Source organism: Lissotriton helveticus, chromosome 6, assembly GCF_964261635.1.
Source record: "Lissotriton helveticus chromosome 6, aLisHel1.1, whole genome shotgun sequence".
Lineage (NCBI taxonomy): Eukaryota > Metazoa > Chordata > Amphibia > Caudata > Salamandridae > Lissotriton > Lissotriton helveticus.
In genome coordinates this window covers 1,528,742,865-1,528,759,361 of record NC_136067.1, presented here as the reverse complement: position 1 = coordinate 1,528,759,361, position 16,497 = coordinate 1,528,742,865, and the positions used below count along the sequence as shown (strand labels likewise).

The window sequence follows — 16,497 nt, the reverse complement described above, 5'->3', positions numbered from 1 at the left end:
ATATTCTAAGCTGTATTTCAACGGTAATCGTTTTAAAAACACAAGTTATTTACCCAAAACCTTGACACAAGGCATTAAATCCATGCAGTGAGGGGAAGTTCCATTCACTAAGCTTTGTGGGTATTAGTAGAATTGTTCTCCTTACATTTATTGTAAAATGCTATCTGTGAGTGTGGCAGTACGCAGTGTCTTGGCACATTAATTAGGCTGTTTTGCTGCGGTAACCTAGAATTTATTTTAGATGACTGCATCTATGTTTATTTGTACACTTGTTGCAAATAGCATGTTTTACTGCCCCCAAGTAAATATTCCATGCATGGCATTAACAGTGCTGAGCCCTGGTAGTGACTGACTAGTGGCTGCATAACATGAACTTATTCCGGTGCAAGCTTGCCTGTCCGTTGTGCTTTCCGCCTATTGGTCTCACACAATGCTCTTTCAGTAACAGCTGGCACGCGCCTGCCTGGGCTGCTCCTGACATAGCCAATGTGGGGGCAAAAACCTTCCATTCATTGGTGAACCAGAACTGTTCCCTTGGCAACTGGAGTTCGGCGTGTGCTTCTTTGTTTCAGGCCGCGTGCCTAGTGACTTTGCAGGTGCCCAGAAAAACTATCCTAAAGAGAGGGTCACGACCCAATGAACTTTCAGATGTTGCAACAAATTAAGAGCAAAACTGTTCTTCCTTCTTTAAAACGTATTCAATAAATTGCATAAAACAAAATGTAAAGGGACATTTTTCATACACGATTCTTACATTGATTTTACCCACAATAACACGCAAACACCAGTTATTTGTTCTGTTTGTTTTCTGCAAAGTATTGAGACAAGTCGACCATTTCGTCAAGGTTTTAGCGAAGCATTTTTTTTAAAACTCACAAGACAAATTAGTCTACAAAATATCTGCTGTTCAGAAATTAATATTTACATTGTTATTCCAATACAGTATGCAGAATATAAATGCTGCGTTTCTGTGCAAACGCACATTAAGACTCCAACGAAATAAATAGTTGTGTCACAACTCGTGCAAATTAATTAATTTTGTTTGTATTTCAATGTTATGCTTTCTTTGCATAAGAAAATAAAAACGTTTCCATTACTCATCGAGTTTAAGAACTAAACTACGTCATCCTTTCTTTACTGGTTGTATTTTGCAATGCCTTTTTTGGCACAAGGTATTATGCCCAGGAAAATTGTCGCCTCAAAACATTATACAAACTAATATTATCTACTACTTGACCTAACATGAACCTGACCATCCGGTGATACTTGTTTACTGTACCTAGTATTTGCAATAGCATCGTGTGTGTCATTTCCCATTTGGCTAGGCGTAGGTAGAAAACTGTCTAAGCAAAGGACAACCACTTCATACTGTTCCAGAAAATCATTTTTTATGTTCATGTTTGCAATTTAGATGAGCTCAATTCCTTTTACTTCTGTCCCACTGACCTCTGACCCTTGTCACAGCTCAATTTGAAAGCAGCCCGAGGAGGTAAACGTGTGTCTCGTGAGACCATACCGCAGGTCGAAGGTTCTGCTTCGGGTCAAAGGTCCATTGGCTTGCTAGTGGGGGAGAAAACAAGAAAATGGTAAATGGCCAGAGTTACTTCCATTAATATTTCCCCCCCAAAAAATAGCATTTTTATATTTTGCATAGCATGATTTACATTCGGTAGCGGTATTTATTGTACATAAAACATTAATTTAACTTCAAACGACATTTTTCATAAAGGTATTAGAAACGTGATGCTTTTGAGGCCAGAGCTAAGTGTACGTACTAAATAGGTTGGAACAATATTAAATATGAAAGTGTTCACTGTAAACAAAGATTTTCCTGTGCTCCTGGCTCCCTCTTATGGCGTGCTTCATGAATTTCACGTACATGAGCTGGATTTCGATTTCACGAACCTGAAGTTGTCTTCCTGAATGGCCTGTGATCGCCCAAATCCTTAAAAATACCCCAGACATCCCGAAAGGTAATTCTGTTTCAATTAATTTCTTAATGTTGGGGGCTGTAGGTCACAGAAAGCACGAGCCAGATGAGTACACGGTCCAGAGTCCTACAATACTGATGTGCAATTTTATAGCAATTCATGCATTAGAGGGTACTTTATGTCATAAATATCTGTATTTATATAGTGTAAGTCTAGCTATAGATCAAGGGAGCGCTGTAGCGGGTTAAAAGGCACCAAGGGTTGGTGGGGGAGGGAAGGATGGGCTGTGTACGGAACAGCAAAAGTGGCAGAGGGGGAGAAACTGAAGGGATAGTTGGAGTTTGGCTGGGGGAAGTGGGCAAGGTAGCAAGTGAGGTAGGAGTAGGCATTACTCTTTTGCACCTGTATTTCGAGTGATTGCACTGAAATAAGGTACTGCTTCAATAGTAGGGTCAAAGCTCTTTTCTTTTTCTGAAGAGGGTAGAGGTGGTCATTTCTGGATTTCTACCCAGATGAAGTTTCACACTCTCAAAGCAAAGCTGAGTATGACTGATATATTTCCCTTTCCTTCCTGAACTTCTTGGATTCTAATCCTCCTATGCTGCCCCACGTCTTCTGGAGGCCTCTTGGACATGTTGATTTTGTTTTCCATGTATTGTGTGGTCCCATAGGTCTTGTAAGTGACGAGGGTGGGCAAAGGGAACCAGTGTAGTTCTCTGAGAGTTGGAGTTATACTCTTACATCTTAAATTTGAATGCAGCAGTTCACTGCAAGAAAAAGGGGGCACGGATGGTTCTCACCCATGCCAGTCATTAGAGCACTGCCACCATAGAAATGACATGTCACCAAGGCCTTGATAGCTGGAAGTAATGATCTCACTCTGTAGAGAATATACAGTTGACAACAAGCAATCTGAAGCCAAGGTAATGATGTAGAAACCCAAGAATGTGTTGCTGTCATTGAGTTCTGGTGTAAAGATTTCATCATATTATTTATTAACTTGATGAAGATTGCTAGCCTCGGAGGTGAGAAAAAAATAACACTGTGTCCAAGTTCAGAGTGAAGAGGTCTTGAAAATCCATTCTTGAGGGGCTGCACGAGAATTCTTTCGGCATTTGATGGCATGGCCAGATGAGATCCACAAGCTGAATTAGACCAGGAACTAGGTGCAATTTTATGCCAACTGTGATGGAGAACAGGTCAGAAAAACAAGGTAGGTCACTACGGCCAAAGTTTTACCTTCTGACTTTGAGCCTTTGAACTGCAGCGCCGAAGGAGCGCCAAAGCAAGTTCTTGCAGGGCATGGACTTTTCAGTCCATGCCGTGCAGGAATTGGGGTGCATGCACACAGGGGGTACACCATGTTCCCCCCTGATTGTATCCCCAGGCCCTGAGGCAACAGAGGGCCTTGTAGGGCTCCCTTAGTTTCCTCACTGCCAGCATTTCCATGGCATCAGTACCGCCATGAGACTGCTGGAGGTAAGGAAACTTGTAATATGCTACGGCACCGCCAAGCAATCGAAGCCTCAGACCATCGCGATCCCTGGCGGTTGCGGTGGTCCTATGGAGGGCCAACAACTGTAGTCGTAATACGGGAGTCAGACCGTTAGTGCGCCAGTCCCTGACCCCCACTGCACCTCCACTGCAGGTTTGGCGGTCTGATGGACCGCCAAACATGTAATTAGGCCTTAGTCTTCTTATAAAAGATAAAGTCCTTCAGTGTGGTAAGGATGAAAGCTGAAGCCGACTAGGAAACCTCAAAGTCGGATACATTATTGACAAGCTTACACTGAAGACATCGGTTTTGGTGCCTAAATCTCTGTAAAGGACAGGGCAAGATTTCATAGCAATTAAGGTGCACTATTTGCTCAACAAGAGAAACAGGAAGAAACCTCACCTGTACAAACTTAGTTTATAATTTTTTTGAACAACCAATATATTATTAAGTTATTGACAGTTGTGGGTAAGTGATTGCTTTTGCCTAGAAGTAATTAATGTGTTTCCTTATCTTACAGTTTATGTTCTTGTTAGATTACTAAGTATTCAGAACAGTTATTTCACCGATGAACCACTGAAGGTAGTTCCTGACCTAAAAATAAGTAATCTAGCTCAGGTATTTCCTTATATACAATATAGATGTTGCATTTGTCTTTCAGCTGTACCTAGAGTTTCACCAATCCGTAAGGAGATGGAAGTACAGAGAATGGCACATGGTATATCATTTGTCCTACTAGAGGTAGCGTACCATATTAGGTCTAATGTACTGGAAATTAAAAGGTGAAAAACTAAAATAGTGTGTTCTCGTTTTAGACATCTGCTCCTCTAGAGAGCATGTTGAGCCCCGCTGTAAGAACAGGCACTCTGAAGATAGCTTGTGTGTCTGTTTTTCTATGTCTCACACCACTTTCCTTTCCCCAAATCCACCTTTGTATAGCATTGTATTCTCTGTATGGTTATCAGTTGGATGGAGGAAGCGAGGAGAGGGGCAGCATTCCTTTTGGATTTGGCTTGCCAGGTTAGTGCAAATCTGACATTCTGGTGCCTCATCCTGGTCCAAGGTTTCACCTTCAGACTTAGAGTCAGAATTACAATTCAGGAGAAACGTTACTCTACCATAAACATGGCGTTGGAATCAGGAACCATTCAGTTTTTTGGCACTGGAGAAGAAAAATAAGAGATTAGCGCCTGACCCTTGAAGCATATTGCCAGTCTTTGGATGCCAGACAGAAGTCACAGGTTAGGAGTCTTCTTTATTCAAAGCTGGGCATTCTTCTTCAGAAGTAGTTTCCTCAAGTGCAGGAATGTTCTGACGATACAGAGGTAATGTGTTACTATGCGCTAGCCACCCAATTACCAGAAGCTCTAAATCTAAGATGGCTGAAATATTCTTCCACCAAAAGGGCCTCTGGTTCTCTTGATAATCGTCTATTTATATGAGGTACCGGCCCCTCTGTCAGGGTTCAAACTGTTTCTACAGCCTGCTGAGGTTTGGGTCAAAGGGGCCTAGGAGGGTGCTCAGAATTAATGGGAGTGGCCCAACTTAGCATCTCCAAATCAAAATCGGTAGTGCTAAGGCTGTCCTTTTTTCTGCCAAATGTTCCTGTTCACTCCCAGATGGCTAATTCCTGCTATGTGGCCAGTTGTTGACAAAACCCTTGCCTTCCTGGGAACAGACACCAAGCTATTGAGAACTCGAGGGCTGGTCTGTTACCTACATCTAGGAATGTGCAATCACCCTCTGGAGGTGAACACAGGGCAGGTCCGAGGCGCTCGACCACGGACCTGGGGATCTGGGTTCGAGACTTGGTAACGACGCCAAACATCCTGTGATTCTGGGCAAATCACTTAATCTCCCCATGCCTAACAAAAATGAATGTGTGTCCTCATGTAACGTAACTGGTGCTATGTAAAGCGCTCTGATACCTGATTCAGTTCGGGTCAAGTTCGCGTTATATGAAACTCTGCAAAAAAATAAAAATAAAAAAAAGAACTGATCCTAAGCCAGTTTTGGCTCAGGCTGGACAAAGTACACTTTTATGAAATTACCTTTACACAAAAGCTATCAAAATCTGTTTTCTTCATTAAATTAGATTTTGAAAACTGAGCAGAAAGCAATTCTGTGCTATTTTAATGGCATTCCCTGAGTGGAGATGTGATATAAAGGTTTTAGTTACACATAGGCCTGCTCCTGGAAATGCAGCTGTACATACACAGAGAACAAAAATGTAAGCATTCATTCACTGTGAGGTAAACGTTTCAAATATGTAGTGTGTCACTTATTTTTATCACTTATTTTTATATATGGAGCACTCTGTCCAGTGAGTGTACAAGGCATATTTTAGGGATGGCTGAATAATACAAAAAATAGGGTTTTTTTACATGGCAAAGGCACCTTTCCTCTTCGTGTGATACTGCAGTGCTTTCAAACTAAAGCCCATCCTAAGCACAGTGGTAGCCATGTATTATTTTTGTATATTTGGGTGATGTAAATGCACACTGCAGCTGAGCTCACATATCACATTTAACTTCCACATCTACAATGGCCTTCCAGGAAAGTTAAATTGGCCAATTGTCTGAAATATATTTTATCAGTGCCATTTTAGTGCCAGAGCACAATCGCTGTGGCACTGAATAGCAGTGTGACAGGGTACAAAGTCCTAATACCAGAAAAAACAAGATCCAAAAAAAGGAAAAGAAAATTGGTATGGCCAAGCAGAAAAGGCAGATTTCCTCCACAAGGCACAAGGTAACAAGACTGTATGAATACAAAGTACTCCAGAAGAGCGTGAGTCATCTGATCTCCAAGAGTTGCAGTATCTGGAACCCACTGAAATTGACACAGGGTTGTCATGCAAAATACCAATAATAAAATATGATGGCACACAAATATCATGGTAAACACATCAAATACAAATATATTGACTTTACATAGTTTATAATGTAAAGTACGAAAATATTGTGGCAATAAAATATCAACATTTTAGTCATAAGTATTTATTTGAATTTATAATTTATATTACTTTAATTTGAAATACTTGGTAAATTGCTTTTTATAAAAATTATATATTTAAAAAGAAATATATTCACCCATAAATTAACATACACTTAAATTTTTTAGCTTCTAAAATATTGTCTTTAAAATATATACAACTTTAGGAAAACATTTATAAGGTAAATAATTCATAAAATATAAAATGCAATATAATGAAGCACATGTTTCTCAAGACCCTTCTCACACCTCTGTTGGAATTATACTATTTTATGAAAATAATTTGTTGTGTTTGCTCACTTTCACAATTCAATATTGCTTTCATCTAAAGTTCATAAAAAAGGCACACCCTGAATTGGAAAAAATAATACACTGGGAGAAACAGACACAGTATTAAAAACCATTCTGCATAACGTTTGCAAAACATCAAAAGCAACAGGATGTCACCATGACACCTCATCCTGGCATACGGATAAAGTTCCAAGTTGGTCACAAGCAATGTTGGACCTGGCACCATTGGTGTGGGTCTCCCTTCCATTTTTGCTGTTGCCTTATGTGTTTTTTCTGGTTAATCTGGTATTAGATGCTTTGGGCACTGTGCCACTGCTGTCCAGTGCCACAGTGCAAGTGCTCCCTATTGTAAATTAATGTATTAATCAGTGGTTCCATGCTTAGCTATTTGGTTTACTTGTCAGACCCTAGTACAGTGCACCAGGAGTGCCCAGGGCTTGTAAATCCAAATGCTGCTGGTGGGCCTGCAGCACTGGTTGTGCCACCCGCAGGAGCAGCCTTGTAAAATGTCTGGTACTGTCATGCTGACTGGGCAAGTGCACCCACTTGCCAGTCCCTAAACCTTCCCTTTTCTTCATATCAGTCACCCCTATGGTAGGCCCAAGGGCAGGGTGCATTGTAGGATAAGGTAGGACAAGCCCTGATGTGTGTGGCATGTCCTAATAGTGAATTACAGCCATTTTCGTTTTTCACTATTGCAAGGCTACCTGTTCTCCATAGGCCAGAATGAGCTGTTAGGATTATTACATGTTATAATCCTAACTGACTCAGAGAATATGGTAGACATTCGAGTGTAGTATGCCTGAACTCAGAATGATGAAATACATATTTTAGTGAAGTTGGTTTTAACATTCTGTGTTTGCAAATACCACTTTTAGAAAGTAGGTATTTGCTTGCCTAACCTTTCATGCCTGCCTCTGCTAGGTTGTGTATTTCTTTGTCTGGTTTTGTGACAGGGCTGGGGGATTCCAAGAGACAGGATGAGTCAGCCCAGTGGTGAATAGAGAGATCTGCATCTAGATGGGAGGGAGGAGTTGCACCTGAACCTTGAATAGGGCTGTGCCTGCCATCCACAATGCTGGCTCCACCTCCTGGGGTGCGGCTGATGTCTCTGCCCTGCACACTGAAAGAAGAGAAGGAGTCATGTCAACAAAGTGCTCCAGGACTGTACTTGCCTTCCACAATGCTAGCTCCACTTCCTGTGGGGCGTCTTATGTTTCTGCCCCGCACTGTGAAAGGAAAGGAGAAGTCTGGTAAACAGAGTGCTTCAGAACTGGTTTGGACTGGGCACAGGCCCCTCTCTCCTCAGAGAACAAAGAATTATGGGGTATAAATATTGGGGCCCTGATCCCAAGAAATTAGATCACTTTGGACTACAAGAAGAAACCTTCACTGAGGAGAGGAACCTGAAGAAACTGAGGAGAGACTATTCCCAAGCTGAAGTGCTGCTTGGGGCATTGGCCTGCAGTGGTTGCCTTACTGCCAGTGGAAGGAGAAAGGAACTGTGTGTACTTTGCTTTCAACTTGTGAAGGATATCCAAGGGCTTAGAAAAGAGCTTGCCTCCTGCTGAAGTCTCAGGGACAACAGACTTCACCCCCAGCTCCCCAGAGTTCTTGTGGAAGTGCCTGCTGCTGTTTCGGGCCTTCTGAGGAAATGCGTGTCGCAAGGAGCTGGAAGCGTGACGCAACAAGATCGAAGCGTGTTGCCATCGCTGCTGCTGCCGTCACACTTCTGAACAAGTGTGTTGCCACTGGAGTTGTTGCACTGCACCGCATCGAGAGAAGCGTGCCGCTACAAAGAGGAAGCGTGTCTCCATCGCTGCTGCCTGCCGTCGCACGTCTGAACAAGGGTGTCGCCGCTGGAGTTGTCGCACTGCACCGCATCGAAAGAAGAGTCTCGCAATGAGGTAGAAGCGTGTCACCGTCGCTGGGTCTGCCGTCGCACTTCTGAACAAGGGTGCCGCCGCTGGAACTGTCGCATTGCACCGCATCGAGGAAAGCGCCTCGCATCCCCGAGAAGCGAGCCACCATCGGAGCTGCTGCCGTCGCATTTCTGGACAAGGATGTCGCCGCTGTAGTTGTCGCATCGTGCGGAAGCTTCACGCATTGTGGGAGAAAAGTGTTGCAGTTGGAGCTGTTGCCTTCGCACTTCTGAACAAGGGTGTCGCTGTTGCAGTCCATGCATCGAACCGAGAACTTCTTGCATCGCTGGAGAAGCGTGCCGCATCTGGAAGATCTTCACGTCTTTATTTCTTTGCACCTTAACTTTGCCGCATTTCCCTCGCTGCAACATTGCTTGTCGTGGAAGCGCAACGCATCGTAAGGTACATTGACGCAAAGGGTCGCATCTTAAGAACTGAACTTAACTAAGCTAAATCTACCATCTTAAAGTAACAGTATTGTGTATTTTTGTTGTTTATGGTCTTGTGGTAAATCTATATAAAGTATACTTATTTTTTATATAAAACCTTGCGTGGTGTCCATCTGTAGTGTTGTCACTGGGTTACTGTATGTGGTCACAAATGCTTTACACACTGCCTCTGAGATAAGCCTGTCTGCTCGTGCCAAGCTACCAAGGGGGTGAGCAGGGGTTATTTAGGAGTGTAATCCCCTTATCCTGACTAGAGGCAAGGGTCCCTATTTGTCACAAGTTCCTACCTGTGCCAACTAGAGACCCCCAAATCTAACACCCACGTTAAACTCCCACCTCAGAAAATATAACATCTGCAGCATGGCCTGCTGTGGAAGAAAGGGCAGAGAATATGATTGCCATCACTGGTGAGCATGAGAATCAGGTCCCCTTAACAAGAGGTCCTCCACCATATGGGTTTGAAAAGCTAGAACTGCCAATGGCCTTCTAAACAGAAATAAATGAAAAGAGAGAGTAGCACAACCATAAGAGAAATCCCAGGCTTCCTGTTAAGCCCCAAGCACCAACATATTGTAGTCATGAATGGCCGATGCCAACTGTGAGGTAACTTCACTTATGGGATTATGGACCAGTAAATACCTGTCTCCAGTACACCAACTGCAATAATGGAGTCAAAAAATCACTTAAAACGATGCAATGAAGCTATAAGTTTATAAAAAACATTAGAATACAAAACACATGACAGCAAAAGTACAAGATAAGTCAGGCATGCTACCCCAAAGCAGCACAAACACTGGTACACAAGAATATCAAGTGATGCTGAAACAATTTTCAGAGTGGGGATGCTGCCTTCAATATTACATCTGAACTCATAGAGACTGTGAAAAGTCCAGGTTTTGCACAAAGAACAAGTGTAGAAAATGAGGCACGCCCATTCAGCAAGAGAGAGGTAAGGGTATAGTATGTAGGTAAGAGTGAATTTTGGAATACACTGTCACAAATATATTACTAAAGCATGGCATGGTAGCTAATTGTCATTTACCGATAACATACTTTTCATTGGCATGGCCACTAATTTTGCACAGACATAGTGTAACTGTTAAAACTATATAGCCACAGACAATAATGTGTGTAAATCTGATTTCAGAGAATATTTGCCATTTGGGCATCACCAAGTAAAGTGTCTTGAATTGGTACGATGCTATATAATTCTTTCTACAGCTTAGGACCGAAAAGAACTCTTAATTTGTGCTTGCCTAGGTGCTTATGAATTTTGAAATATTTGTACAGTTTATTTATAGCTATTTAAGTTTTGTTGTGTATTAGAAAAAAGAGGCATCCTTCAGCCTTTGCTTTCACACCAGCAAGAATGCCACAAAATTCACTTTGCAAATGTATCTCACTTTGCAATCAGAGAAATAAAAGTAAGCAACGGTTTCTATGTTAAAAGATAATCAACAACATGGCACAAAACAAAGTCTTACATTTGTCCTCTGTCTTTGAATACACAGCAAATGGGGGAAGATAAAAACAAACTATAAAAGGCATCTTTATTACTCATTCAGCTTCCGAAATCCAGCATGGTTATTTTAGGGGTGCTGCAGCAGCCTCAGCACCCGTACTTCCATTGCCTATAAGAATACCTGGGAATAATTTCCAGTGGACAAATACTTATTGCCAACCCAAAAATGCACACATGTACAAACAAATGTATAGATGTGATCCCCAAAGCCAGTCACATGTGTATCCGTTTATCCTTCACCAGCAAAGCAAATGATTAGCAGCATGAAGGACAGAAGAAATACACTAATGAAAAACAGACATTGACAAAGCCTTCTGGAAATTATTAGTTTGCTATGGTTTTTGCAAAACGTTATTGTTTGGGAATATGCCAGGCTCTCATCAATCTATAAAATTGTGCTGCAAAAAAAGCACACATTACCATAGAACACCATGGCGCTGAAGGTAATTACTTTGTGTATAGATGTTTTCCCTGTAAAAGGCAGCATGCAGTAATTCAAAGTGAAGTTGGCCAATGGCTGAAGTGGGCTGATATATTGACCCCTAATGCATGCTACAGTGGGTGGAGAAAAATGTACATGACACCAACCACAGACTAATGAATGAATTCTGGCTCACACCCTATAAGTAACTATGGTATACACATAATTTTAATAAAATCAATATGTCTTGGCAAACACAGAGCTAAAAACGTAAATCAGTGTGGCATTGGCTGCCAGCCTCTTGCATTTGGGAAAGGAAGAAAGAAAGAAAGAAAGAAAGAAAGAAAGAAAGAAAGAAAGAAAGAAAGAAAATACCTTATTACATGACAGTTTCAAATGAACACAATCTGGTATGAAATAGTAGCAGCCAGAAAAGCAAACACTCCAAAGGAATTTGCAACACAGTTGGAAAGAGATAGGATCTGATAAAGATGGAATGTGCATCAGAAGCGTATTGCCATCTCATCAGGCTCTAAACAAAAACGCCACACCACACATTTAAAATAAAAATAAAAATACTGACATTGAAGGTAACTAGCTTGTGTGCCGATGTGCTCATTGTGAGAATGCAAAATGCAGTCACTCAGAATGTCAAGGTGAAGTTAAACAGTGACTTAAGTAGGCTGTCCCACTGCCCCATGTGGTAGCACAGTGTATGTTGATGATACTCAGATTGCTGTGTTGATCTCATGCAATGTGGAGGAGGTTGCTGACCTGTTCAATAGGTATATGAATACCTTTGTCAGCTGGATGAGTGACAACTGTTTAAAGCTGAACTCCCAAAAAACAGAGGCCTTCCTTTTTCGGAAAAAGATCTTGCTTTCTGGAACGGATCATGGTGACCCCAGTCCCTGTGCTCCCCCCCGCACCCCACCAGTTTCTAAAGTAGGAAACCTAGGGATCACCTTGTCTTGTTTTTACATGTTGAGAATGTTGAGGAGGGTGTTGCCCTTTATTCCTTCTGTTCTGCAAAAATGAGTTATCATCTCTCTAGTTCTACTAGAAATCACTATTGTAATGCCCTTTATTTGGGCATTAAATAGAGGTTGTTAAACAAGCTCTAAATTCTGCAGAGAGAAGCCTGCTGCTTACTCAAGAAAATGCCCAAGTTTAAGCCTGTATTGGATACCCTGTCAGAGCTTCATTGGCTCCCAGTCAGGAAAAGAATTGCCTTTAAGGCTCTATGTTTGGCACACAAAGCCTTGCATGGGATTGGACCAGAGTATCTCAAAAGTAAATTCAGGTGTCACTCCCCCAAAACACTGATACGATCTGCCACCTCAAGTTTAGTGATAATTCCTAGAATCAAGAAAGCTTCATGGGGCAGCCGCATTTTTGTCTATTTCACCTGTAAACTCTGGAAAATATAGCCCATGCCTCTCAAAGCTCAGGCTAACTTTCTTAGCTTTCGTAAGCTCTTAAAATCTTGGCTGTTCTCACTTTCTCTATAGCTCTTAATGTCCCACCATTTATAGTATTAAGTTGGACGTAGGATAATGCTAAAACCAAGACGCTCTTCAAATCAAATCATGTTTTATGCTGTAGTGGGCAGAAGCAAAATGTTAATGACACAACACACCAGTGGGTGCAGAGAGGTGACTGAAAGACCCTATATGTTAGTATATTAATAATAATACAATATTATACATATTTTAGTAAAATGAAAAGGTCTTGGCTAAAGCCAGACCTAATAAACATGTGTCCTTAGATTCCCAAGGAGTTTGGCAGTTAAGTAGATTCATTTAATGATGGAATTAGGCATGACTAGGGGTTTACGTAAGACACATTTAAGTAATTCATATTCACACTGATGTATAACCTGAATACACTGTACTTTGTGCATGAGTCAATAATCATATTAATATTAATATATAATATTAATGGATGACATAGCCAAAGAAAATCAGTAACCAACAGCTAAATCACAAAGTGTGCAGGGGGGGGGGGCAAAGTGTGTGGCAGGAGCATAAGTAGCACATGGAAATACAAAGACTTGACAGTAGAAGGACAAATTACATACAATGGGCCCCTGCCGCATCAAGCAGCAAGGCCAAAGCCAATTAAAATGTTGACATGTTATAGACATCTGTAAAATAACTCTGAAAGTCTGTCATCATGCCAATGGATTTAAGTTAAAGAGATACAAAGCCCAGTGGGTTCTGGGTTTAGGTTGTAATGTTCATCATACAAAAGAGAGTACAAAGCAAGTATCGCAGTCTGCATAGCCAGATAACTAAGGCATATAGAAATGGTTAGCTACTTAAACACACACATATGTCACGGAGGTACCCAAATTATCACGAAAAGCACATTTGCCTCCACATGCCAGGCTACACAGACATTTATGCTAAAAAACTGACTAGGCACCCTCCCATCTGGGGGCAAATGTTCTCAACTCTTAAACAGTTTTGGGGAGTGATTCAAAAGTCCATACCATAACAGCAAAGCAGCAAAGCAACATTGATAATCCCAGACTGATATGCCGCATTCCAAGAACCACATCTGTTATTGCTGGTAGTGAGGCCACCAACCAATTGCACATTATAGACCATGCTAGGCTCTACACAAAAGTAATAAACGTGTAGAAATATAGCCAACAATCCAAAAGAGGAGGCTCTCAAGGAGCTTAAGCGGAGATACAGAGCAGGAGTCTGAAAGGTGCTTGAAATCAGAATAATCAGACACACAGAACAAATGGCTGAATGGCCATCTTCTTATATGTGCCTAGATGAAATGTGTGACAAAACTATCTGTATATGTAAATGTATTTATATAGCGCAAATCACCGACACGGTATCTAAGCGCTTGCTTAGGGAACCCGTCCTGGTATTCCCCTGTGAGATACCCCGGCAGGGTATCCACAAGGTGAAAGCCAGGCATCCCGCCGCGAGGGGCCGTAGTGGAGATTAAGCAAGCTATTGCCCAGAGTCGCAGAGTGAGACCCCGTGAGTCGAGTAGGCACCGGAGCGAGAATTGTCGAGTCCGTGGAATTTTTGAGCCCAAGACCCGCCAAGGCGGGGAATCGAACCCTGGTCCACGGCCGATCTCAGCTTCTGGGTCTGCCGCCTCTAACCACTGAGCCACGCTTCTCCGCATATACAATGTTATAAAAGGAGACCTCCTCTGGAATACTGTTAAATATAAAGGCACTACGACAACAAGAATGGGGTTTTTACCATAGTCTGGTGGCATCAGCCTCAACGTGCACTTTTTGCTAGTTCTAGATGTCTTAGTGACATCTAGTAACATACTATGTCACTGCGAAGTGGTATCTGGCTTCAAAGAGACTTTTAGAAGGGCCCGTGGATCTGAATTATGGTGAATTTATTTATTTATTTATAGAGTTTTATATATCGCAAACTTGACCCTAGAAGTGAGCGCCTGTGCCTCACTGCATATGCCATCTATTAAAGAGCTGAGGTGCTGCATCCTGGAGCATGCAGTGAAAGAACCTGAGTCCACAATGACACCATGGCCTGTCGCACAAGGTATCTTTTGTTAGCATGATGTATCTGTATAAATGCTTATCGACTCTGCCTGTTATGATTCTAAAAAGTTACGTTGAGTAAAGGTTTTCATTTCTCTCGTACTCTACCATTATGAAACGAGCCGAAAACCACACAGACGCCATCTTTGCTTTGTCCGCGTCAGGCCTGAGCGGTGGTCACGTGCTATCCTCCAGTAGTCAGTAGGTCCTGTTAGTTGAGTTATAGAGAGCAGCTGAATGCACACTATTCTTTCGCTATCCTGAGACCCAAAGTCGCATCTGGCTTCAGAGGTGATAAGCGCATTCCTAAGGCGCCGTGCCTGCGCTCCCCGGCACCGGGACGAAAGGTAGTCACCCCTCCTGACCTTCCCCAATAATAGCAAGAAGAAGATGTTCGAACTTATCCTGTGTACCATATATGGTGTTTCCTTAGAGCCTTAGAGCCAAGTAGTACTTTTCCATGTACGGTGACTTCACGTGTGGATCTGAAGGTATATATGCAATGTATTGACTGTAAGCTGGCAGTCTTCTCCGCGCACCTGATGGGTGGGATGAGAGAGGCTCCTCTATAGATTATTTTGTATAATAAACAATTGACTTTTCTTCACTGCCGACTGAGTGATTATTTGGTAATTTGGTATTGGGGCTAATTGGTAGGTAAAGCCCTTTATGTTATTTTTTATGGTATTTCAGCACATATAGTATTCTGAATGCTTGTCTTTTTATGCAAGTAACAAACCCATTTGCCAGAGGTTCATTTAATGATGTCCACTACTCATCCAGCCCTTCATTTAATAATTTTCTGGTTCTTCAGGAAACAACCATGATTCTATTAATTACATTACTGCTATTGGTAATCATGATGTTACCACAAATGTGCCTTAATATTGGGGATTGCATATGGAAACAGTGTTACTGCATGCTTGTTAGATCTGGCAGCCTTAAGGTGGTCCTCCCCCAAATTTATTTTGCCTACCTTCCTCTTGTTTGCTGACATTCTGTTATGATAGCCTTAGGATTCTGTGCACTATACCACTGCTAAACAGTACTACAATGTTTGTGCTATCTGTTTTAAACATGATAAAATTGGCTTTCACCCAAATTTACAATTTACAATCGGCATATTTAATTTACTTATAAGTCCCTAGTAAAGTGGTATAACGTGTACCCAGCGCCTGCAAATTAACTTCTACTATTGGACCTTTTTTGTCACCTACTTGAGCAGACCTTAAAAACATTGCAGCCTGTGTGCTGTGTAAAACTGCCAATTGGATTTAGCAAAATAAATGTTTTGCCAGGCCAAAACCTCCCTTTTTAATACATAAAAATCACTCCTACTGTAGACCCTAAACAGCCCATAGGGCTGGGTGCATTGTAAATTACAAAGTTTGATATGAAATTTTTAGTTTTACATGTCCTCGTAGTGAAAAACTCCAAAATTATCTTTTTTCTAAGAGGCCTACATTTCACAAAAGATAACTTTTGATTAGGAACAGGTCAAAAAGTCATGTTTGGTCTCAAAAGAATTGTAATTTAATCCCCTCTTTAATGGAAAATTCAGATCTCATGTCACCATACTGAAAATTAAATTTTTAGAAAGTTGGCATTTTCTTGTGAGGAAAGACATTCCAGAAACATCTGTGGGAGGAATATTATAGATGTTTCTTCCACTTCAAAGCTGGTACCAGGTATAAACCTAGGACCCTAAGAACACTCTTCGGTTGACTTGTTGATCTGCGGAGGATACGCAGGAGGCCTGCCCTGGGGAAACAGCCATAACATTGCATGCCTTACATCGCATGCTTTTACTACACGGTTGTCGTTACAACGCGAGCCATTACATCGCAAGTCGTTACAACACCTTCCCTGCTGGTGCACAAACTGGAGTAGGAATAGTAAATTACACTATTTCTAAGTCCAGCGAG

General features: G+C 41.7%; 1 long non-coding RNA gene across 1 annotated transcript in view; it reads right to left on the bottom strand.

Annotated features, from left to right (window-relative positions):
- The window catches only part of LOC144761809 (uncharacterized), a 100,291-nt gene that overhangs the window by 48,035 nt on the left and 35,759 nt on the right, over positions 1–16,497 (bottom strand). Inside the window, exon 4 of the long non-coding RNA XR_013595904.1 lies at positions 1,447–1,560. This is a non-coding gene — a long non-coding RNA (uncharacterized LOC144761809). The remainder of the gene's footprint in view (positions 1–1,446; positions 1,561–16,497) is intronic.